We start from the raw sequence: 24,624 nt of genomic DNA, 5'->3' as shown, positions 1-24,624 counted from the left end.
TTCACACTGTTTTGTTATTTTATATAAACACACACACACTTACTCATTACACACATTTTCACACTGTTCTGTTATTTTATATAAACACACACACACTTACTCTTTACACACATTTTCACACTGTTCTGTTGTTTTGTATAAACACACACACTTACTCATTACACACATTTTCACACTGTTCTGTTATTTTATATAAACACACACACTTACTCATTACACATATTTTCACACTGTTCTGTTGTTTTATATAAACACACACACTTACTCATTACACACATTTTCACACTGTTCTGTTATTTTATATAAACACACACACACTTACTCATTACACACATTTTCACACTGTTCTCTTATTTTATATAAACACACACACACTTACTCATTACACACATTTTCACACTGTTGTTATTTTATATAAACACACTCACACTTACTCATTACACACATTTTCTCACTGTTCTGTTATTTTATATAAACACACACACACTTACTCATTACACACATTTTCACACTGTTCTGTTATTTTATATAAACACACACACAATTAACCATTACACACATTTTCACACTGTTCTGTTATTTTGTATAAACACGCACACACGTACTCATTACACACATTTTCACACTGTTCTGTTATTTTATATAAACACACACACACTTACTCATTACACACATTTTCACACTGTTCTGTTATTTTATATAAACACACACACACTTACTCATTACACACATTTTCACACTGTTCTGTTATTTTATATAAACACACACACTTACTCATTACACACATTTTTACACTGTTCTGTTGTTTTATATAAACACACACATTTTCACACTGTTCTGTTATTTTATATAAACACACACACTTACTCATTACACACATTTTCACACTGTTCTGTTGTTTTATATAAACACACACACTTACTCATTACACACATTTTCACACTGTTCTGTTATTTTATATAAACACACACACTTACTCATTACACACATTTTCACACTGTTCTGTTCTTTTATATAAACACACACACACTTACTCATTACACACATTTTCACACTGTTCTGTTATTTTATATAAACACACACACACTTACTCATTACAAACATATTACACACATTTTCATTCATCTGTTTTGTTTTTTGAATTCATAAACAGTCTGTATCAATATTTCTTTTGATAAATTAATATCTATATAGGGCTATACTTGTTAATGTAAGTTTAAGTCACATTTGTTCTTGTTGAAGTATACTAGATCTGACTATCATTAGTTACTGTTGTCTCTATTTCTTTAATGTAGAAACTTTATATTAATGTAAGTCTCATGTTTACATGATTTACTAAACAAGATTCTGGCTATATGACTTACAGAAACAAAAAATGAACCTAGACCATCAACTGGCATGCTGTATTAAACCAGAGTTTTACGAACTTATACAACAAAACATAAACCAAATCAACACTTGGAATGACAGAGACAAAAAGATCTACCACAACAAAAAACTTGAGAAACTAAGATGCAAACAACAAAAAAGACAACACGACAAACCATTGTTTAACCTCATAATTAACAGATCCGACCGACAATTAAACACAGATGAGATACATCAACTTAAGAAAAGACCCAAATTCTCAATACCACCTAGGTGCATTCCAAGTTTAGAAATTAAAGCATATTTAGAAGACTTAACCATGAGACTTGTGATACTTTCCACAGAAAACAAAATCAACAGAAAATAACCAACAGAAAGAAGACAATTTTGACAATAACTTTGACATCCAACAGCCAAACTTCTTGGGAAAAATTAAAAATTAATATTTTACAGAAACACCTAAACACAACATCTTAAACGATTTTTTCAAAGAATTTTCTCACAAAACCATCAACATAATTTCACAAAACAGAAAACTGAAAAACAACCTCACAAAAAGAGACATTAATTCCATTAAAACCTAAAACAAGACAAAAACATTAAAATTCTAAAAGCAGATAAAGGAAATACTATAGTCATAATAAACACAAATGAATACATCCAAAAAACGAAGAACATCCCATCAGACATAAACAAATTGAAACCAATACACACAAATCCAACAGAGACACGTGAAACGAAACGAAACAAAATACTACTATAAACGAAAAAAGCTAACACAATTTCAAAAACACCACACCACAAATACACGGCATCCCCAAACCTCATAAACCAGATTGTCCACTATGACCAATAATGTTCACATATGAATCGTTTAATTACAGTCTTGGTAAATACATAGCATGGGCACTCTCCAAATATGTAACATCAGCCAGCTTACTCATCAAAGACTTAATTTCAAATCTAACCTCAATCTTCTTAATCATAAAGCCTTAATGGCCAGTCTTGATGTAATATACCTCTTTACAGAAGTCCCAACTGCTGAAGCCTGCAAGATAGCGTTAGAACTCTATATCCGAGACCCTAACCCATCAATAGTCATTCCAGCAACCAATTAGCAACCCTTATAGAATTCACCACAATGAAGACAAACTTCATGTTCAACAACCACAACTATATACAAACAAATGGCCTCAGCATGGGTAATCCAGTATCACCAGTTCTAGCCAATATTTTTATGACACGAGTTGAAACAATCAATTAACACAACATTACATCCACCACTATATTGATACAGATATGTAGACGACATGATTGCGGGATTCACATCTACAGAACACACGCTTAATTTTTTCAATCACATAAATTCTATACATCCCAACATCAACTTCACATGTGAACAGGAAGAAAGAAATCAAATATCATTGATGATAACATGAGTTACTTTGTTCTTTTTTGGTAAAGGTTTGGATTTTATGTTTTATGTAGGGGTCTGCTAGAAAATTTTAAAAAATGCAGATTTTCTACATATGTTTATTTTAGATATGAGAACACTTTTCTATGGGGAATATAACTTGTATACAGTTGAGAATATGAAAGGAGATGACGTTTCTACCTATAACTGTTTTTAAAATAAAATTACTTCACCTATCTAATGTTATCAGTGTTAATAGCTTTCATTAATTTGAAATTAAAACTCTACTAACTACAACTAATGCCTCTGTAGTCACTCATTAATTATAATTAACAAAGTGTTTGTTTCCTTTCCCAATGTGCAAAATTAAATACATTGGCACTTTTTAAGTAAAATTAATTGAATGACACTGATGAAAAGAAAAGTACACTTCTGTTTAGTGTGTGATTATCAAAACGTGCGAGTGAAGATGTACATGTTTTATATTATATCATGATACACAAATATAGTTTTTGAAAACTGTACTGTCCTCCAACTAATAATGTAAGGAAGCTGCTCAGTCACCATGTTTACTGGTTAACTGTTTATGTTGGACAAGTATCTGAGTTTGGAATGTTTCCTTATAAATAGGCCTGTAACATCACTCAATACCACATCAACAACAACACCCTGTAGTTGTTAAATTAATTAACTTTATCTTCCCCCCAGATCTAAATAAATCTCTGCATCAACACATTTAAAAAAAGTGAAAACCTTTGTTCTATTGTTCGACAGTTAATTCAGGAAAAACATGTTTCACCATTTCTGGATTTTAGATAAATCCCATTATTTAAATAACATAATGATCTCAAGACAGTTTTAATGAACAGCTTCAGTTCATTTAGAAAACAGTTTAGAAACAAATGGGGAAAAAAATAAAACCAAGAGTACTAAAAACACAAACCTGTCAAGTCTTCAACACAGTGAACCACTTCACAGTTTTCTTTATCACTTTTGTACTATCTCATAAAGTTTTAATTATAATATCTTAGCTATTAAGTTGTGTTAGAAAATGGAAAGCCAAAAGCACAAACTTCCTATACCCACCTTTATGAAACCAAATATTGCTGCTTCTTTTAAGCAATTAAAGACATGACCTTAGTTTAAGAACATTTCAGAAAACAAGATACTCTTAGTGAATAGAGCAGAAATACCCATTGTGTAGCTTTGTGCTTAACTCAGAAGCATTTGTTGTATTTTTAAGTAGCACAAAATCTGCCACAGGATTCTACCAAGGACTTAATATACCAGTTAAATGTCTCCTTTATTAATTCTATAGCTATCCCAATGCACCACTTCTTTAATTGATTTTTCTTTTAAATTTTTTATCTTAATTTGCTTCAACTCTTTTCAAAAACAAAGATTTACTTTAGTTTCTCATACTCAATTTTTTTTCTTGCTCTGATTTTATTTTAATTTGTTCTGTCTTCAAATTATGCAGTATTCTTTTTTTCTATTTTTAAAACTTTCAACTGTTTTAAGTTCCATGTTTATGTTGAAAATAGATTATTTGGCAGGAAATATCCATATGTTGTTGTTCATATGATGCTTTTCTATAGGCTTCAGGAAGCAGAATAATTAGGCTTAAAAGTGAGAGGGCAAAATCTGGCCATTTTTATGTCAAATCTAACATATTATATCCCAGTACACACCTCCAGTACCCCTTTACCATGTGTGCAAAGTTTTAGATCTGTCTCTCTCACACACACACAAATAGGCTCTTTCATTATTATTGACAAAAATCTTTACAATAAAAGAACTTTCTAATAGTATAGCAATATTTATTATTTTAGATATATTTATACTTATTCATCACTTAAACTACTTGTGGTTTGTCAATATTTTTAAGAGTCTCTGACATGTGTATATTGTTTCAGTTTAAGTATTATAAATAATTGACTTTAATGGTACATGTAAGATATGATGATATCTCTATTTAAAAAGAGATAAGACTTCTACACTTGTGGTTCGAGAGCTGTTTGAAAAGTTTAATGTAGAACAAGTGTACTGAGATTGGTGGAGAGGAACACTTGAAAATGTAGAATAACAAGTTAAGAAAAATCAGGTTTAATAGAAATAGCAAAGGCATTAAACTGTAACTGAAAATGACCACTGGTAGGAAATATTGAATAATACCTTAAGATGATCAATAACATTTTAAACAAATACATGAATTGGGAAACACATTATGCATATATAACAGTAGATAGAGAAACAACGATTTATAAACAAAGAAGTGTTTTACTGATGGTAGAAAGTACTGAACATAGGTCTACTGTTTCTTAAGAAAACAGACCAATGTTTTCTGGAAACATGTAATATATTCCACCACCAATAAAATTCTTGGTGTTTGCCTGTCTATTATTTTGACCAAACTTTATAAAATTGTGAAATTTCTTGTTTCAAAGTGTTGTAAATACTGCAAATATATATTTTAATCTTTGGAGAAAGATTACCTGTAGAGTTGAGAAAGGGTGAGTGATTGAATAACTGTGTGTTTTTGTATAGTAAAGCCACATCAGGTTATCTGTTGTGTGCACCAAATGGAACTGAACCCCTGATTTTAGCATTACAACCAGAGGAACAAAGTGAATCATAAATACATTATTTTACCTTTTAGTTTGTAGATATTATAAATCAATCTAGTGATGAACTGACAATGTCATAAACAGTTTTATTTTTTATTATACAAACTAACAAAAAGTTTAAAATATGATGATAATTACATATACCGTATTTTCCGGTTAATAAGCCGAGGCCAATTTTCAGCTCTGAAAATGAGGGTTTTTGCTTATTACCGCCCAATAAGCCGAAGCCATTTTTAAGAAGTGACAAGTTTCTTCAAAAATGATTTTTTAGTCTCGTTTCAGCGTCAGCATACATGTTGGGTGTGATCATTGGCGTTCTGTAGTAAAGCAGAACGTGTCGTATTGAGACAGAGATCGAATCAATATGTCATTCGTTATTGGCTCCACTCACTGTAATTAGGTAACCAATGAAATTCCAGAGACAACGTTTCACTGTAGTCTTAACATGCTTTGCTGATGGGACAAAATTACCGCCTATGGTAATTTTCAAAAGAAAAACATTTCCTAAGAAGAAGAAATTTCCGAAAGGAGTGATCGGCCAATAAGCCGACCCCCAAAAATTTAAGGCCAGAAATTCGGCTTATTAGGCGGAAAATACGATATATTATGATTAAAACGTAAGTGGGCTAAAGGTAAATATATCAGCACCTTAAAGTAATTTATAAATATAAAACTCTTTCTGTGATAACTTAAACCTATAAATATATAATCATGTAATTTTCATACATGTGTTCAGGAATATATTTCTGATGTTTAATTTTAAGTATGAAAATTTTTTATTCATGCACTTTTATGATAACTATAAATATTTAGTTATGGTATGTTAACAAAAAAGCACATAAAAATGTTTATTCTGTTGTTTTTTCAAATAATATGAAAACTATGAAGAAGCTTATGAAAAAAAATTGAAAATATTTACACATAGGGGTAAACGTGTCTTTACTGTATCAAATGCACCTACATAGGTGAAACAATTACGAGTGTTAACTTTTTCCTCTTACAGTAAAGTTACTCAAGATTTAATAATTTCTCTGCACATAAATAATAAAAGCACTGTAAATCTCCATTATTCATAAGTATGTGTAACATGGTACTGATAACAATATGGTATGTGTGTGTGTACCACTTACATATTGGTTTTATTTTTGTATGACTTCTATTTGTATACCTATGTGCTTTACTATGAAATGTTAGATATTTCCCAAATATGTATATATCAATATTGCATTGTCGTTAACAGTCCATGTTGCTAACTTATTGTCATAATGGAATAGAACAGAAATGTGTTCAGTATATCCCATCTGTCAGTTAAAATCCACAAAGTGATGTCAATCTAGTCAGCAGCCTGAATAATAAAAAATCATACACAAATGTGGTTGTGTGTACATTTCTATGTTGTTGTTTTTTTTTGGAAGGTTGAAGTTTGGAAGAATAATTAGTAGAAATATTAGGGGTGGATTCTATTTATTTGCTTTCTACTTTAAGGTATGTAGTGGTAACTGTATTCCCACAAAAGATTATAATATTATAACACCCCTTGGCTGAAAGAACAAGCATTTTTGGTTGCACAAGTATTCAAACCTACTACTCTCAGACTGCAAATTGAACTTGCAATATGTAACACCGTAACACATGGTTTTGAGACTAAAAGACATAGATTTCACAAAAATATCAGGATAAATCAGAATGCATATCTCTTTGACATCAATGTACCTTTTATTCATTTTTTTAACAAATATAATAAAAAATGTTCATTGTGGTAAATAAAATAATAATTTGATCTAAGAAGATGTTTTGTTTCTTCCTAATTCATAATAATATTCTTACATGGTAGAGGAAATGGATATTATTTTGAAAATCTATGAAGCTGAATTATAGGAAATTATGGCACTCAATATACTACTGCTCTTAGAAAAGTCTAACAAACATAATCTGTTAAATTTTCTTGTCCTAGAATAATGCCAGTCTTCGTAACTTGCATATTTCAACATGTATACTGGGATATTTGGTTTTTGAGCTATTAATTATTTTAACTGTATATTTGGTTATCACTGTAATGGGTTGTAGTGTTCACATTAATGTGGTACTTCCATTAACAGATGATGTGTGAAAAATAAAAAACATTTCAACAAAAGTTCTTATTCTACATCACATACATTTTGTTAAATTAGTCCTTGTATACAGTACTGTGTGAAAGTGTTAGGACAAAAGAATATTTTATCATTCTTTCTATTTTATGAGCTAATTCTTCCATGCCATTACTGATTCAAAATTTCATCACCATGGTAATGACTCACTGATCACTTTTAACAATTAAATGAACCAGGGTGAGAACACTTATTTTTTTTTAGAATTCCCTATACTTATACCATGGGCAAGTCATAATTGTTCTGTTTGAAGGAACATAGTGGTCAAATTTAGGGCCTGAAATAAGTGTCATTGTACTGCATGTCTTAACTATGTAGAAACAAGCTAGCTTATTGTACCAGTATATGCTAAAAGGAATCAGTTTAATAGCAATCCACAAATAAATCTTGATAAAAACAGTAATAACATATGTGATGTTATCTTGTCATTCTGCAGTCCAAAAAGAGGAGAGCAGAGAGTTTGCATAAAACTTTCATGTGATTGTAGCTGGACTCTCCATTTAACTGCTGTAGACTTGAAATGTTTCCCAAACACTATCAAGTGCACCCTAGATCATGAGAACAATACAGATAACTTTGAAAATACTAAAGGAAGAAACAGAACATCTAGGTTCAATCATATTGGTGTTAAGTACCTTTGTTTATGCAACATTCTGAACAGAAGGAAGACTGTCACTTGTCTCAAGCTTGAGATAAATGACCATGTACCAAATGAAGTAAAATTGTCCACATCTACAGTATCAAGAAGAGTCAATGATAATGGAATATTTGATTGTGTTGGAGTTAAAAAAAACACTTTTACTTTGTGTTCCAAATATTGACAAGAAACTGGACTGCTCATAACTGAAAAGAAGTGATATAGATGGATGAGTCAAAGTTTGAAATAGTTGGTTCAAAGTGTACGTTGTTGTCCAGCAGAAGAAAGGTGAAGGATACTTATTTCAATGCATAGCACTTGTGATAAAGCATGGTAGAGACAGTTTCATGGTTTGAGGATGTTTTATAGCTGAGGTGACAGGAGATTTCTGCAAAATAGATGGAATATCAGACCTAATTATTGGTAATGAATTCTACTACCAAGAACATAATGACCAAAAACTCTCAACCAACATATGTAGAAATTACTTACCTGAGAAACAAGCTGCTTGGGCTATTCAAATGAAACAACAGTTCCCACAGAATCCCTATTTCAACCCAATTAAACAGATCCAGGATTTGACAGATTAAAAACTTGACATATGAAAAGGTACTTCCAATGCAACTTTGTGCATGTGTATTCGAGACATTGAGTATTTTTGTTTTGAATTTTGCAAAAGCAATGTAAGGCCTATCTGCACCGACACCGAGTAAAATCCCAAAGGACACCATGATTACACATCACTCAACAATGCCTGAAAGACCTTTCATGGTTATTAAAGAAAAAGGGGGACACAGAAAATATTCATTGTTTGCTGAACTCAAGCATAGTTACTTAATTCCTGTTGCACTAAATGTGAAGAATAATAAAATATTGATGTTCTACCTGTGATTTACCTTCAACTCTTCTTTGAAAATAATCTGAAATTTGATTTTTGAATTTGTCATAACACTTTTGTACTACAATACTGTATATTGGAATGGATGGATCTAAATGTATATAAACATTTTTTGCAGAGTAAAGAGTTGATATATGGAATTATGATATTACAAAATAAATAAATATATAACTGTGAGGTGGTGCCATAATAAGTTGAAGTTTTCACATCATGCAAGGAATAGCCAAGAATGACAATGAATCCTTACACTTAATGGAACTACTTTTTTGATGTAGGTTATTAAGTAATAGATTCAAAGCAAACCAAAACAGCCTTGTAAAATAACAGTAATTTATACCATACTTTTAAGAGTTCAGAGGCAGTGTATCTTTTATCTACTTCCACCTTCAGACACCTGTCCAGGAAGTCTTGAAAACCTGTAGACAGGTTATCTTTATTCTCAGTGTTTGGTTTCCCATTTATTAATATTAAATCAAGTACCTGAAAAAGGAGTGTGACTTGATGACTGAATCAATAACCCAACTTACCAACATAATAATTCTGATAATAAAAATATACATGTATGTATATAATGAAAACATTTATACATGTTAAACATTTTAACCAATACTGTTAGTGACACTAACATTACAGAGATAGAATACACCTTACTTACAAAATACAAAAATACTATCTGTTTCATGCACTATCACTGAATCCCTGTCACTTGACAACCATGACATTGGAATGTACAAATCTTTGAATAATATTCCATAATACTGTCTAAATATCTCCAAAAATATAACTTTACAGTAGCTGAAAACCATGAGTGAATTACCTAACATGTTACTATTTATATATAGGGGTTTAACTAAAGTTGCTAGAAACCTGATATATTTATGTGTTTCTTTTTTTGTTCAAGAACAAATAGTTTTTAATGAAGTATTTTTCTGAAGCTGCTGGTCTTAACAAAAACATCAAATCCAACCAAATAAACAATTTGTTTTATAATTACCAAATACCTAAACCCAACACTTAAAAATGTCTGAAAATGAAATTATTTCCTTTTTTGCAGTCGCTTTGCCACAGATTTCCTTTTCTTTATTCACATGGTTCATATGTTTATAAACATTTAGGTATTAAATCAGAAAATAATTTATGATAATTTCTTGCAACAAAGTGGGCTAGTAGATAATTTGAAATAGACTGTACTATTGTTAATACGTGTACATAAAACCTGTCTTTTATCAAGTTATCATCTTATTCATTAAGTTTGTTTGTTTTTTGAATTTCGCACAAAGCTACTCAAGGGTTATCTGTGCTAGCCGTCTTTAATTTTACAGTGTAAGACTAGAGGGAAAGAAGCTAGTCATCACCACCCACCGCCAACTGTTGGGCTACTCTTTTACCAACGAATAGTGGGATAGACCGTCACATTATAATGCCCCCACGGCTGAAAGGGCGAGCATGTTTGGTGCGATGGGGATGCGAACCCGTGACCCTCGGATTACCAGTCGCATGCCTTAACACGCTTGGCCATGCTGGGCCGTTCTTTAAGAGCACAATAAGTAGCTGTGTTACATAGTTCGACTTCTTTCATTACATTTTAAGTTTATAGAAAAATTCAAATTAATATTTAAAAAATATTCAGTGCTTTATACAGCCAGAAAAAGACTATTTTTCATTGGGTATTATTTCTCAATTACAGTTTTCAAATTTGATATTGAGGTAAAAATGAAGAAATAAACAACCATAGAATAAAATAAAAATATGAAATATGACACTAATTTGTAAAGATAAATAAAAGAAAAGCATGGATACATTCTCTTAGAAATCATTGAAAATGCATTGAACATGAGAATTGGAAATATTTGTACTTACATGTACATATTTTATGCTTTTTATGTAAATAATCAAGTAAACCACTGATATTATGCGATGTTTGAACATCTTCATAACGTACATGTATTGTCAAGTAATCTACTCTAAGAGGAAACTGTGACAAACAACCTAAGATACTTAGAAATGCTCGTGTTCACAAAAGACATCATGTGTCTAAAAACTATCCTAGTTTTATGATCCAATCTTCCCCACATTAATTGTTATCACTTTTAATATTTCTATGAATTATGTTGTCATGGTGTAGAAACTATTGCCTGAAAAATATAAATTAAATATAATTTATTTCAAAGACAAATATCTTAAGATATTAGTGTAATTTTAATTCAGCATGCTTGTTGTATTCAGTATTATATATATGTATGTATATGTTATACTACTTGGAGACAACAACACAAACATTAATTAGAACAAAAAATAGTTTTTTTTTACATTAAAAACTACCAGAAGTACTTTAATCATGTTATTAGGTTAATATTAGTTGTTTTATCTTCTGTTGCCAAGAGCTAGAGGTTCTTACAACAACATCCAACATAAAGCTGGCCATGAGTAAAGTGTGGGCTTTGTAGGTTGACACCAACAACCTTGAGGGACAACCCCTATGTTATTTTAAACTTAAATAATTTCTGAATTAAGGTATTTGCTGTTATGTCACAAGTGATTTTGATAAAAAATGAAGTTCTTTAATCAGTGCAGGCTTTAAATTGAAAAATTAAATGTTTTCCAGTTTTGTTATTCATATATTTCATTTTATATTTACAGTATAATATTAATCTATACTTTTGTTACGAGGCAACATTACAAAAGCTATTGCAAGAAAGCACCATTACCAAAACACACTGGGGTTCTATGTATTAAATATTGTTATATGAATGAAAGTACCCAGTTATGCTCAGGTTATTAGATCAATATATTTTATGTGACAGAGGTAGAATAGCCACTGTCCCAAGGAGTATGGGCACCCTTATATGAAGTGTATAGGTTATACATGACTCTCAGTGCTTGCAGAATGGTATGGGCCCCAACTCATAATAAATTGGTCCATAATAAAACACGTCCAGTCCATCTCTGCAACATAACTATGTTATTACTGATATTTTGAACCTATTTTAATATAAAAGTATATCAAATATACTTTTATTGCCGAGCAACATCACATAGAAGAAATCTTTACAAAAACCTATAAACTTTTGTATGTATTAGAGGTTGTTACATAACAAACCACAAATGTATGTGCTAAAAGGAACACCATACATACAGGTTTTAATTGGTGTTCTCGTTACATATGAGAAATGAGACCTGTTGTTACACTATGTTTCTGAGAAAACTTCGCAGAATATTATGAGAAAAGAGCTTTATTATCATTGATTTTCTCCAAAATGAAAAGCTTCTAAAATGATGTGATATATCTTGCACAGCATTTTTAGGAACGTTATGAGAAGTACCAAATTTTCATTTTTTAACGAAACATGTCACAATCAAATTTCTCTTCTTAATTTCGTTTGCATATACATATATTGCGAGATCTCATTTTAAACCATTTGTCGAATGTACGGCATCAAAGAAAAGCAATCGTTTCTTTGCAGGCCGTTTTCAAACGTCCAAAGTACATATTCCTCGTACACTTGGAACTGATATTTCCGATAGAAATAACAGGTTTTCTCGATTCTAGCCTTAGAAAAAATAATTTTTGAAGGTAATGAGGCAAAATTTAAAGTGTTGTGTGAGTGGTTGAGTTGGAACCAATTCCTGATAAATCAGACTGCTTCCTTGACGTATGGCCATCATTTTCTTATTTCTGAATTTTGATTGAAATTTTAAATGAACGTGCAACAAGCGTGATGTTTCTGAAGTCGCATTGATCAGTCAGACATGTGTTATCACTATTCATCCTGATGGCTTTTGTTTAATAACTTTTTTTCGAATGTTTTATGTCCCATACTATTTCACTATGCTTTCCCCGTCACGAATGAACACTTCCAATTCTTATTTTAAACTGAAAAGCTGGAAATAACGACGGCAGATAGATTAAGAAGCTTTACCGAAAATGCAAGCTATGAGAATGGTCTTAATCAATGAACGATATGTTTCTGACTTAAAAGAAACTTGATTTTCGGTTCTCTTCTTTGTCCATTTCGAGGAAGAAATCCTTTCTATCAGTCATTCCATTATGATTTCCGTTCCGTTCTTGGTTACTAACCAAATGAACTTTAGCTCGACAATTAGAAAAAATAGAAAGTTCCCTTCAGTGACTGTCTTTTATAATCATATAATTTGGTGTTGTTTCGAAACTAAAAATCACGGGAACCACTTCCACTGTTGCTAGTTTCTTCTTCCATATTCATAAATTTTAACATCCAACACAGATTTGACACATAAAAGTTTTCTTATTCTTCTTTATTTTTACCTAGCTAAACGTGATTCATATTTTAAGGGAGTGCAGGTATCATGTTTCATAACGTGCTCAAAAAATGTGTTCATTGACACAATCGACAAACTCAGAAAAATATTGGTATCAAGAGGAACACCTAAACAGTTTATATTTGTTCATGTTACTTCTATAAAGTGAGGCTTGTTTTTAGAAAATCGACCTTTGTAGAATTAAACACATTATTTTTTCCCTAATTGTGTCATAAAGGTTATCACCTAAAATTATACTACATTTCTTGCACACATCCTTTGTTACGTTGTGGAGAGATCGCAGTTATTATATTTTTATAGTAAAACATGTAATAATAAAAGTTATGTTGTTCATCCATTAGTAGACAAATTTTCGCTTTTGACATTTTTCTTTAAATTAAATCATATGTTAATGGTCCATTTTAAACCTAAAATACAGGTACCGGAAAATTTCTTGACAACGTGAGTCACGTTAACGTACGAATGAAAAGAGGGAAAATATCAGTGATTCTGTCAGGAGTGGGATTCGAACCCGCGCCCGGAAAACCGGACTGCGACCTAAACGCAGCGCCTTAGACCGCTCGGCCATCCTGACGTATTTTTTTATTTAAATTTTAATTTTCTCGAATGGTGGCGCCTTTTAAAGTTAAGAACGTATTATCCACCTCTTTCTGCATCTTTGGCTCTTTAATATTTTTGATTTTTCCGATCTCATCGCTCTATCCATAAACTACACAGCTAGCATTTAAACCACACATGACGAGAGACTAAACAACCATAAGACCCTCAACAGATAGAAACTCAAAGTATCGAATAAACAGATAGCTTAAGTTACTTTACCGTAAATGAAAATGAAAGAATCGACTTAGTCAATTGATGATCGTAATTTTCAAGAAATGCGAATGAAAACTTCTTAACAAAACGTTCCTATATTTTACGATTTCGCGACGTTTATATGATGCAAATATAATATTTTATAATAAATTTCTGGTGTGTATACTCCATAATAACCGAAAACAAAATTATTATATTTTACTATTCTAGCAAGAACAACATAAGATCTTTCATCTCTTTAACAGTTCTCTAAATCAAACTAAAAGTTGATTAGGAAAGTTATACTTTCCACTTTGTTATTTGTAAAAATTTATCCGATTTACTTAGGTTTACTAACTCAATTAACCTGTCTAAAACGTCAAAGGTATGAATGTATAATACGGTTGCGAACTGGACATTTTCTGAGATAATTTTCAAAAGGTGCTTTCCTATGTTTAAATGAATAGTTTAAACATGTACGATCTTACTGAATGTGACTTATTTTTAACATATTTCTTATAAAACCTTTACTGTGCTGCATAATCATCGTTAAATGCATATTTCTACATAAACTTTCTATTATTCTTCATATTTTCGCTAGATAAAAAAGGTGTTCATTAACGCAAACAACACAAATGTATATGCTAAGAGGAACACCAAGACAGACAGGTTATAATTACTGTTCTCGTTACATATGAGAAATGAGACCTGTTGTTAAACTTTCTTTCTGAGAAAGCTTCGCAGAATATTATGAGGAAACAGCTTTTTTATCATTGATTTTCTCCAAAATGAGAAGCTTCTAAAATTAAGTGATATATCTTGCACAGCTTTTTTAGGAACGATCTGAGAAGTACCAAATTTTCATTTATTAACGAAACATGTCACAATCAAATTTCTCTTCTTAATTTCGTTTGCGTATACATATATAGCGAGATCTCATTTTAAACCACTTGTCGAATGTACGGCATCAAAGAAAATAAATCGTTTCTTTGCAGGCTGTTTTTAAACGTCCAAAGTACCGTAAATTCCGGCATCAAGTCGACGTGGCGTATAAGTCGAGGTCTATAAGTTTGGCCTAAAAATCATGATTTTGACATGTACCTGCCGTATAAGTCGACCCCCTTCTCTGGCTCAAATCGCTTGGTCGGAATATTTCAGTCGGCATCAGCGGCGAGGTGTAGTTAAGGAAGTGATATTCAATAATCAACTGCGTCATCAGCAGACTTTGTCAGACGGCGCCATTTTCAAGAATTCTTTTTATCCGCTGTGACTAGCTACGCCCCGCCTCTGGTCGGCATAAAAATGACAGATTTGCACTTTACAATAGAGAGCAAAAGTTCTGTCACTTCGTGTTCTGAGAATTCATTTTTGCTGACTCATTCGTGCGCTTTGCCGCGCTTTCACTCACCTGACGTTTCGTTTGCCAAAGTAAAGTGAGAAATCTGCGTTGATTGGCCAACATGACATGCTTGCTCGACAAATAAGGCTTTCACTAAAAGAAGAAGTGTCACGTTTTATGCACCTTACGTTATTCCTGTCTGGACAAATTGATTGATTTTCTTTTATCTGTTGTGTCTAACCTTGCTACGCTTAGCTAGGAAATTAGCTGACCAATCGGCTCTGAATGAATTTTCAACTGTCTATCCAGTTTCAATTTCCAGTTTCAAAATGTCAGTTACAAATTTCAGTGACAAATTTTTAAATAATTATAAATCGTTAAACAAGCAAGATGTCCAGTCAACCACGAAGAAGGATGAAATATGATGCAGCATTCAAGATAAAAGTCGTTCAAGCAGCCAAAGATAGTAGCAACAGCGCAGCAGCTCGGCACTATTGCATAAGTGAAAAATTGGTCAGAGATTGGAGGAAGGCAGAAAACACTATCAAAGAATTGCCCTTAACCAAATGTGCGAATCGTGGTCAAAATCAAGAAAAATGGCCAAGATTAAAGAAGGAAATAGCGACATGGGTGTAATCTGAACGTCAATGCGGCAGAATCGTAACAAGAGCCGTTATCTGACTGAAAGCTTTACAATGGGCAGCTAAGAATAAAGAAGACCGCATGATTTTAAGGCAACAGTCAGTTGGTGTTCTCGTTTTATGCATCGTCATGATCTGGTCATTCGTCAAAAGACAAAAATTGCTCAACAGCTACCGAAAGATTTGGACTACAAGATCACGCAATTCCAGACCTTCGTCATCAATCAAAGAAAACGAAATGAATACGATATGGCTCACATTGGAAATATGGACGAAACGCCCATGTGTTTTGATGTCGTCGGCAACACTACAATTAACAAAAAAGGAGAAAAGACAGTTCTGGTGAAGACCACAGGGCACGTAAAACAACACTTCACCGTCGTATTGGCCTGCCTCGCCGATGGAACGAAACTGCCGCCTATGATAATATTTAAAAGAAAAACGATGCCAAAAGACAAGTTTCCGCCAGGAGTCGTGGTTCATGTACAAGAAAAAGGATGGATGGACGATAGTGGATGTGTCAAATGGATTAACGAAGTGTGGGCCCGTCGGCCAGGCGCCATGCTTAAACACAAATCGTTGTTAGTGTGGGACATGTTCAAGTCACATTTAATGGATACTACGAAAAAAGCATTAAAATCGAAAAAAACAGATATGGCGGTGATTCCAGGTGGATTAACATCTGTACTGCAACCTCTGGATGTATCGTTAAATAAACCATTTAAGGATTCTATGCGCACCAAGTGGAATGAGTGGATGGTATCGGGTCAAAAAAACTTACACTGCCGCCGGAAATATGCGTGCTGCATCTTTGCCTACAGTGTGTCAGTGGGTAAAAGATTCCTGGGACTCTATTGATCTAAAAATCGTTGTCAACTCATTCAAAAAATGCTTAATTACCAATGCGATGGACGGTACGGAGGATGATATGTTATGGGAAGAGGATGACGATATCCCCTCATCATCAGTGGAGCATGACATTATTCCAAAAGAGGATCCTTACGATGACCATTTAAATGGTGAGGAATGGGATTTTGTGTTTGATCGATCTCATATTGAGTAGGATTATTAGTATTTTACTATTTTATAAATAAATACCTATATGTCATATCATATAATTTTGATTTGCGATGGTTTTCTCTAATCTGAATTTACTAGAATTCATGTCATGAAAAACGTCACCGCCGTATAAGTCGAGGATGGATTTTTAAACTTGAAATTTGGTGTTAAATTTTTGACTTATACGCCGGAATTTACGATACATATTCCTCGTACACTTGGAACTGATATTTCCGATACAAATAGCAGGTTTTCTCGATTCTAGCCTTAGAAAAATTAATTTTTGAAGGTAATGAGGCAAAATTTAAAGTGTTGTGTGAGTGGTTGTGTTGGAACCAATTCTTGATAAATCAGACTGCTTCCTTAACGCATGGCCATCATCTTCTTATTTCTGAATTTTGATTGAAATTTTAAATGAACGTGCAACAAGCGTGATGTTTCTGAAGTCGCATTGATCAGTCAGACATGTGTTATCACTATTCATCCTGATGGCTTTTGTTTAATAACTTTTTTCGAATGTTTTCGGTCTCATACTATTTCACTATGCTTTCCCCGTCACGAATGAATACTTCCAATTCTTATTTTAAACTGAAAAGCTGGAAATAACGACGACAGATAGATTAAGAAGCTTTACCGAAAATGCAAGCTATGAGAATGGTCTTAATCAATGAACGATATGTTTTTGACTTAAAAGAAACTTGATTTTCGGTTCTCTTCTTTGTCCATTTTGAGGAAGAAATCCTTTCTATCAGTCATTCCATTATGATTTCCGTTCCGTTCTTGGTTACTAACCAAATGAACTTTAGCTCGACAATTAGAAAAAATAGAAAGTTCCCTTCAGTGACTGTGTTTTATAATCATATAATTTGGTGTTGTTTCGAAACTAGAAATCACGGGAACCACTTCCACTGTTGCTAGTTTCTTCTTCCATATTCCTAAATTTTAACATACAACACAGATTTGACACATAAAAGTTCTCTTATTCTTCTTTATTTTTCCCTAGCTAAACGTGATTCATATTTTAAGGGAGTGCAGGTATCATGTTTCATAACGCGCTCAAAAAATGTGTTCACTGACACGATCGACAAACTAAGGAAAATATTGGTATCAAGAGGAACACCTAAACAGTTTATATTTGTTCATGTTACTTCTATAAAGTGAGGCTTGTTTTTAGAAAATCGACCTTTGTAGAATTAAACACATTATTTTTTCCCTAATTGTGTCATAAAGGTTATCACCTAAAATTATACTACATTTCTTGCACACATCTTTTGTTACGTTGTGTAGAGATCGCAGTTATTATATTTTTATAGTAAAACATGTAATAATAAAAGTTATGTTGTTCATCCATAAGTAGACAAATTTTCCCTTTTAACATTTTCCTTTAAATTAAATCATTTGATAATGGTCCATTTTGAACCTAAAATACAAGTACCGGAAAATTTCTTGACAACGTGAGTCACGTCAACGTACGAATGAAAAGAGGGAAAATATCAGTGATTCTGTCAGGAGTGGGATTCGAACCCACGCCCGGAAGACCGGACTGCGACCTAAACGCAGCTTTTTTTTTTTTCTCTTTATTTATCCCACCTCAACGAGGGGGTATACACAGAAATACAACAAATAAAACACAAGTTAATGAATTAGCATGTAACAATAACTCTATAGATTACCATGCTGAAAATTACCACAAAGTTAATAAAATTAAGGAAAAAAAAATAAAAGAGGTAATTGGAACAGCAGGTAATCCAACAAACATTATAGTGAATATTAACAAAACAAGAAATCAATGGATCTTTCATTGGTAACAAAAATATAATGAAATAACAACTTATCTTAACAACGTACACAAGAAATAACCTTGGGCACCTTGGGTTACCAAGCTACCAACATAAGAATACACAGAATAAAATACATTTAATGAGTTATGTAACAAAGATCTATGATAATGAAGATGAATATGTCTCCGTACATGCACTTTAAACATGGAAATTAAATGAATTACGCGATTTCGTGCCAAAGAAACTGATCGAGCAGAACATAAAACCTGACGTGCCAAACTAGTAAACAAACGGAATATGTTCCAGCATCTCCTGGGTAACGAAGGATGAGATCCCACTAAGAGGCATCTCCTCCATACCCAGTTTGATATGGGACATCCAAAATAAAATGCCAATAATTTATATACATATGACCACAAGGGCTGTACAAAAGGACATTGGAAAAACAGATGGTCTATGGTTTCCGGCGCCTGGGAACAGAAAGTGCACAACCCTGTGGGATGTCTGTCCATATGTATCAGCTTGACATTAGTGGTAATCGCCCGCAACCTCAGTAAATAATCCACATCACAAACATAAAAAACCCACAAAAGAAGAATAAGCGTTTTTACGAATGCGTTTCCAGTCTCCAGGAGGAACAATATCCCCCCAGTAGAATGGAGCAGGGAAATTAGTAGCGAGTGAAAACTGTAAATGTCCCACCAGTTGCCTCACAGATAAACCTTGAAAATGAACTCGATTATCGGAGTGGTCCAGAAAATATAAATCCACAACACATGTGGACGACGGAAGAAGAGCCGGCTGGGTGGACAAAACCGGCAACCAGTCCACAGACAACGCCTCCTTGAGCATATGAAAATGTGAAAAAATTGTGCGGGCATTGGCCAACGGGTCAGCGTCCGTACACATTTCAATCACTGCTCCCACCGGAAGAAAAGCAGGGAGCACCTCGTACAATAAATGGCGGACCTGAACCAAACCTGCGTTAATAAATTCAGGAAAATGAAATGTTCGGTGGCGAACATCAACAATAGCCGGATTGAAAAACAAAGGTTCATCAAAAATTTGTGGGGAAAGAGGAGCTGGGACAATCCCTTTATCCCCAAGAAGAACCTTCCAGGCATGAAACATTTCCTGAATATAGAAAGGTAACGATTTGACAAAACGTGGCAAAATACGGCATTGAAGAATCCGAAAGCCCAAAGAGAGATTACCATAACAAGAAAAAAATCCAGAAAGAAGTTGTCGCAAGGTGGGGGAGGACAAGAAGCATCGAAACAACGCTGCAACAACTTCAAACGGAATGCGAGTTTACGAGTGTTAACATCAACCAAGTTGATACCTCCACAATCATAACTCCGGATCAGAATACCGTATGCCACTTTATGTATACCTCCCCGCCAAATAAAATCCAGTATACATTTGCGAAATCGAGCCTCAAACTGTCTTGGCAACGGGAGTATATTCAACGGGTACCATAACACCGATGCCACCAAGGAGTTCACCACAAGAGATTTACCCTTTAGCGACAAAGAACGAAATCGCCACGACACCAAGACACGAGATACCCTGCGCAATACACCCTGCCACGTATCTTGCAGCATCACATCGAAATTAGAGTGGAAAACTATTCCCAAAATCCGAATAGGATCCTGGGAAATTCTCAACTCACCAAGGACGAAGTCTGCAGAAGAGGCCAAACACCCAACCCACAAACCCTGACTCTTGGTCCAGTTGATCTTCCCACCAGTAGCTTTGCCAAAAGTTTGGCAGACATCCAACACATGCGGCAAAGATTCGGCGTCTCGTAAGGTTAAGGTGGTATCATCAGCATGCTGATAAGTAAGTGAAGGCGTGGTGAGTAGCACATCACCACCAATACCAGTAATATGTACATTATGGACTAACATATTTCGTAACGGTTCGACACTGAGAACGTAAAGTAGAGCAGACATGGGGCATCCTTGACGAATACCCCGAGTTACAGCAAAATCATTAGTGAGAAATCCATTAAACTTTACACAACTAGAAATAGAAGTATAGCAAAGACGAACCCAATGAACAAAAGTAGAACCAAAACCCATACGCAGAAGAAGTTGAAATAGATAGTCATAGGCCACCCGATCAAAGGCTTGCATCTGATCGAGCTTCAAAAAGATTCCACCCTGGCCGGTACGTGCTAAAGATTGCAATAGCAAAACGAGTGTTAACGGAGTATCAGCAACGTCCCGTCCAGGTATACACCCGGATTGGTCATCTGAAACTAAACTGGAGATCACAGACGAAAGGCGACGAGCCAGCACTTTGGCCAAAAGCTTATAGTCAGTACAAAGCAATGTCAAAGGCCGGCTGTTAGCCGCCAACCGTCGATCCCCACTTTCGGGATAGGAACAATTACCCCAGAACACATTGTACGGAGCAACTGTGGAGAGTGGAACAGTTGAGACAAGACAGATAAAAAGTCGTCAACAAAAAGAGGGAGAAAATATTTGAAAAATTCGGAGGTAAAACCATCCAAACCAGGAGATTTGCCCAGCGGTAAACTGTCTAAAGCAGCGATAACTTCCGGAACCGTGAATGGAGCATCACAAATATTAGCTTGTTCACTGGAAAGAGTTCGATCAACAAATGAGATAACGAAATCTATGTCTGCCTGCAGAACGATTTCCTTAGAGTACAGTGCGGAATAATACTGATGTAAAACAGCAGCGATATCTTCCACACCGGACACCTCCACACCCCTATCAGTGAGCATGGATCGAAACTCAATTCTGCTTTGACGGACCTTTTCCATACGAAGAAAGTAAGACGTAGATCTCTCACCCTCCTCAAACCAACGAATATGAGATCGAATCCTCGCCCCCTCTATGGTATCGTGATCCAAAGTCTCCAATGCATCTTCAAGTTCATACAATTTGACCTTAGACCTACCAGGGAAACGGGACAGTTTTCGAAGCTCACGATTGATGGACGACTCAAGCTGACATTTGCGAGAACGGGATGTCCGCGCACGAAGAATCGAATAACGCTCGGTAAGTAAACGGAACGCGCATTTCAATTGTTCATACCATTTAATTTTATCAGTCCCATAGACTGACCAACTACGACTTCTGGCGATCAACAGCTTAATGGCTTTCACATATTCGGCATCCCTCAATAACTGGTTATTGAAGTGCCAGAAATTAGGACCTCTGACAATTGGTCGCAGAGTAAGGTCGAAGCCCAATAAAGCGTGATCTGTAGCAGGAAACCACAACGTACGGAAACGTTGGACAGTCCCCTGCAAGGTAGAAGAAAGCAAAACCCTGTCAATACGAGACGACATCATCTCACCATTAACAAAACGCTTCCATGTGAAACCAGGTGTAGTCGGCGATATGAGTGAATGCGCATCAAGCAAATCAAACCTATTAAGAAACTGGACAAAAGCCGAACGGCTGGCGTCACGGTAGAAACGGACCGGAAATCGATCGCGTGCCACATCCACCACACAATTAAAATCTCCCACAACAAGCAATCCCGTGCAACCATCCAAACAATACTCCAAGTTTTGGAAAAATTCCCGTCGCTCGGAGATATCGCGAGGAGCGTACACAGATGATAACAGATAAGACAAAGACTCGAAACTGAATTTGACTGTCAGAACCCTACCCACCCCATCAGAAGAAACGAATGTAACATTATCACACAAAAACTGCTTTATCAAGATGGCAACCCCTTGTCGGCCAGAAGTAGAATTATTAAAAAAAACTACACCTGGCCAAAATTTCAGAACGACATCATAAAAATTATCAGTGAAAACGTTTCCTGTAAACAAACAACATCAAAATTAGTAACAAAGTAATCCAGGTAATAAGCCAGCTTACTAACATTACGCAACCCATTACAATTCAAAACTCCCACCCTTAGTAAATGTACCATGCTAAAGAGAAAGTAAAGGTACAAGAATTGAAAGGAAACTGTCACAAACACAAAAATAACAAGAATAAATGTAAAGATCTAAGCAAATATGCACAAAGTTCAAATAACAATAAATGACAGTCTTACACGAACTGAAACAAACAAACTGTCACAAAAAACACATTTAAGGCTGCGACACCGCCTTCGCCTTCGCCCGAGATATCCGTAGTATTGGCACGTCCGACACCCGTTTTCGTCCACTGCCCTTCTTAGAAGTGTCACCAGGAGACATTGCCACCACACTAGCATACCTCCAACGACGAGGAAGAGGCACCTCCACATCGCCGGCGGTACTCACACCACTAACCAAAAGTGGCGGGAAGTGACGATCAAAATTGCGACTTGCAGCAGGGGGGTGACTACTTGCCCGTTCCCTGGCCCCACCAGAAACCGTCGATCGTCGGGCAGAAACATCGGCCACCACCCGATGGGTAGCTGCAGCCTTCTTTGAAAGGGGAACCTCCGAATCAACGCGTGGACAAACAGAAATGGTGTCAACATCATGAGGCACTGCACGAGAGGGAGCAGCCGTGTCTACTTCAGCGGCGTCACGAGAAGTAGTAGGCGTGGCCACTTCAGCGTCGTCACTAGAGGAAGTTCGAGGAACAACAAGCTTGGGACAACGTTGACGGACGTGTCCCTGCATATGACAATGTCGGCATATAAACTGGGGGCAATCTCGATATAGATGATCCGCCCCCAAACATAAATTACATACTTTTGACTGACGATCATGCTTCACTTTTACCATTACCGCCTTGCCCAAAGGATCAAAAACTTTTACTACGTACGGCAAAGAGATACACTTCTCACTAAAACACACACGAACATGGCGTATACCTAAGTATATGCCCTGGTCCCTCTTCCACACAATAGGGCTTTTCACCTCACAATCATAATCTTTAAGTTTATTTAGAATAATATCATCGTCGATATATTCGGGTACGTCCATAAATGACACAGTAATAGTACGTTTAGTGACACCATTAGCCGAACAGTGCACACCATTTACAGTTAGACCAGCATCTATAGCCAGGTCCACATCGTCGGGAAGAACAAAAGTTACCTCATATCCACCCGGGCGAGGAACTACAGCAGTGACCGAAGCAGCACCAAACGTAGAAATAACAGAATGGATAACGTCCCCATGGCTTGAAGTTGTCGTTTCCACAAAAACTGTACGACGCATAACTTCCATGAACTTCTTGGTTGATGAAGACATCGTCAAACAACTTGGAAAAATAAAAATCTAGCAAAAAAAAAAAGAACTACACGCTCACTAGGCTTAGCTGTTAAATTTACACTAAGGCAATGAGGAGCTCGAAAAACACGTCTGTACTCGTTGACGAGAACCGGCGCTTTCCTTTTTTGTTTATAATCATACAATTTGGTATTGTTTCGAAACTAGAAATCACGCTAACCACTTCCACTGTTGCTAGTTTCTTCTTCCATATTCCTAAATTTTAACATACAACACAGATTTGACAAATAAAAGTTTCCTTATTCTTCTTTATTTTTACCTAGCTAAACGTGATTCATATTTTAAGAGAGTGCAGGTATCATGTTTCATAACGTGCTCAAAAAATGTGTTTACTGACACAATCGACAAACTAAGAAAAATATTGGTATCAAGAGGAACACCTAAACAGTTTATATTTGTTC

The 24,624-nt window shown here is 34.8% G+C and overlaps 1 non-coding gene across 1 annotated transcript; it reads right to left on the bottom strand.

Moving 5' to 3' along the window:
- Window positions 1-13,880: 13,880 nt before the first annotated feature.
- TRNAL-UAG (transfer RNA leucine (anticodon UAG)) lies at window positions 13,881-13,964 on the bottom strand. Its single transcript has one exon. It is a non-coding gene; the product is annotated as a tRNA-Leu (tRNA).
- Between the last annotated feature and the right edge of the window lie 10,660 nt (window positions 13,965-24,624).

Source organism: Tachypleus tridentatus, chromosome 4, assembly GCF_004210375.1.
Source record: "Tachypleus tridentatus isolate NWPU-2018 chromosome 4, ASM421037v1, whole genome shotgun sequence".
Taxonomy (NCBI): domain Eukaryota; kingdom Metazoa; phylum Arthropoda; class Merostomata; order Xiphosura; family Limulidae; genus Tachypleus; species Tachypleus tridentatus.
Note: the sequence above shows the minus strand (reverse complement) of the source record. Positions and strands in the feature narration are given on the sequence as shown.